Source organism: Sinocyclocheilus anshuiensis, unplaced genomic scaffold, assembly GCF_001515605.1.
Source record: "Sinocyclocheilus anshuiensis isolate Anshui unplaced genomic scaffold, SAMN03320099.WGS_v1.1 scaffold999, whole genome shotgun sequence".
Taxonomy (NCBI): Eukaryota; Metazoa; Chordata; class Actinopteri; order Cypriniformes; family Cyprinidae; genus Sinocyclocheilus; species Sinocyclocheilus anshuiensis.
Window position 1 is genome coordinate 65328 of NW_015544197.1, and position 2777 is coordinate 68104.

The window sequence follows — 2777 nt, forward strand, 5'->3', positions numbered from 1 at the left end:
GAGAAGGATCGAGACAATGCTTTTTAAGAACCAGGGTGACAGCAGCAATCTTAAGCTTAGATGGTACAGTTCCAGGTGGCATTGACCTATTAATGAAATGAGTGATGGGTAGTGACAAAGCAGTCAAGCAATTCTTCAGTAAAGAGTTAGGTGCAGGATCAAGAAGACTAGTAGAGGAATTAGACAGCCTGATTATCTCATCAACCCCTGTGGGGACAATAGAGTCAAAACTAGAGAAGCTATGAGCGTGGCATAAAGAGAGAAGTTCAGTAGTGGGAACAGAATAGGGTGTTGACAGGTATGAGATGTTTTACTCTGAAAAAAGTTCAGGAAAGCGTCACACATTTGATCAGAGCCCACTAGAGACTGTGCGGGAGGCTGAGTTAACTTTTTAATCGTAGTAAATAATGTTCTAGGCCTGTTTTTGGACTTATTAATGAAAGTAGAGAAATAAGATGATCAAGCTGCATTAAGAGCATTCCTGTACTGCTTAATGTGTTCAGTATATGCCAAGGAGTGAACAATAAGGCCAGTTTTCTTATAAAGCCTTTCTAAGCCCTTGGTTTTCATTGCCATAAGCTCAGTGTTGAACCAAGGAGAAGTGCGCGAGGAGTAAAGAGGTAGGTGCAGGATCAAGAAGACTAGTAGAGGAATTAGACAGCCTGATTATCTCATCAACCACTGTGGGGACAATAGAGTCAAAACTAGAGAAGCTATGAGCGTGGCATAAAGAGAGAAGTTCAGTAGTGGGAACAGAATAGGGTGTTGACAGGTATGAGATGTTTTACTCTGAAAAAAGTTCAGGAAAGCGTCACACATTTGATCAGAGCCCACTAGAGACTGTGTGGGTGGCTGTGTTAACTTTTTAATTGTAGTAAATAATGTTCTAGGCCTGTTTTTGGACTTATTAATGAATGTAGAGAAGTAAGATGATTGAGCTGCATTAAGAGCATTCCTGTACTGCTTAATGTGTTCAGTATATACCAAGGAGTGAACAATAAGGCCAGTTTTCTTATAAAGCCTTTCCAGCCGGCGGCCCTTGGTTTTCATTGCCCTATGCTCAGTGTTGAACCAAGGAGAAGTGTGCGAGGAAGGGACCTGTCTAGATTTTATGGGAGCAAAATTATTCAAAATAGTAGAAATACTTTCATCATAGACATTAAGAATGTCTTCAGCACTGGAAAGACTGCAGCAGTCAGAGAGGGGGGAATCACTGAGTGCAGCAAAAAATGACAGAGGATCAACCAACTTCCATGCACGATACTCAATCAAAGATTTAACAACAGGTTTTGGAATGTAAAAATTACAAAAAATTTCAATCAGTTTATGATCAGAAATACCTATGTCAGAGCTTTTTAAGGCAGTAATGTCGATACCAGTAGAGCAGACCAAATCCAGTGTATGGCCATGTACATGAGTTGGAAAATCAATATGTTGCTGCAGATTAAAACAAATAATACAGATAATAAAATCAAATACAGACATGAACTCAAGAGCATGAACAGTATCAGTATCAACATGAATATTGAAATCCCCTAGCAATAGCATAGCTGTAGATTGGGCAGAAGCAATTGTCAACAATTCACACAAGTCTGACAGAAATTGCATGCTTGTTTTAGGAGGAAGATACACCAGTATTATGAGCAGTGAAGAGTGGCTAGTGATTTTAAATGCCAAATATTCAAACGATGTCTCCTCATGGAAAGGAGACAGCTCAATATGAAGACTCTGGCGATAGACCACAGCCAGGCCCCCACCCCTGCCTCCAATTCGGGGCTTAGTCAGAGTACTGAAAACAGGAGGAGAAAGCAGATTAAGTTCAACAAAGTCATTAGATGCTTGCCAGGTTTCTGTGAGCATCAGCATATCACAGTTATTGTCAGAGATGAAGTCCTGAAGAAATGTTCCTTTCCCAGTTAAAGACCGAGTGTTGAGTAGGGCAAAATTACCACATTGCTGCAAATTCTTGTTAAGCACATAGTCAACTCTGGTCATTTCTAGTGGCCTTAGCAATGATAAACAAACTCTGCGATGTATGTACGTAGAGGACGACTTCCATGTGCTTGATCTATGAGACCAGATGGAGGGGATAGAAGCAGGCGAAGAGCAGTTAATGTTCAGGAGTCGTTTTGGTGAGCGATGAATATAGCGGGCCCACGAGCAATTCCAATAGTTTTACACAGTCCATATGTGGCGGGATCCAGCCGGGTAAAACAAGTCAAACGACGCAACTGCGCCGATGTGTAACAAAACTCCATTTGAATGGAAAACAGCAAGGATAGCAAAAAAAACACGAGGCCATCAGTCTCACAGCCAAACAAGATTTATTTGAGAAAAATTTAACACAGATTGTGTCATTTTTAAGAGTGAAAGTTTTCTTTCTTGCCTTTCTTGCCTTGCATTAGGCTACATTAAATTACATCCATCTGCAAGACAACAGTTTGTATTGTAGCTAATTAAGCTAATTACTTGGCTATTGCTTGTGTAGGTTTTTATCCTAAACCTATGAAAACTTGAATCTATCAAATTGGGGATTGTCACATGCTTGTTCTGATAGACAGCAAGGGGAAACTAAGCTAAATGCTAACAAAGCGAAATGCTAATGTCTAGTTAGACTAGCAAAATAAATAGGATTATCAACCAAATCAGACATGCACTCATCCTCCACAACCATAAACAAAATATATGCAAGTTAAATTAAATAAAACCCAGACTACATTAAGGGAATTGGGTAAATCACCCCAGAGCTGGAGTTTATAATTTACAAAAAAAAAAAA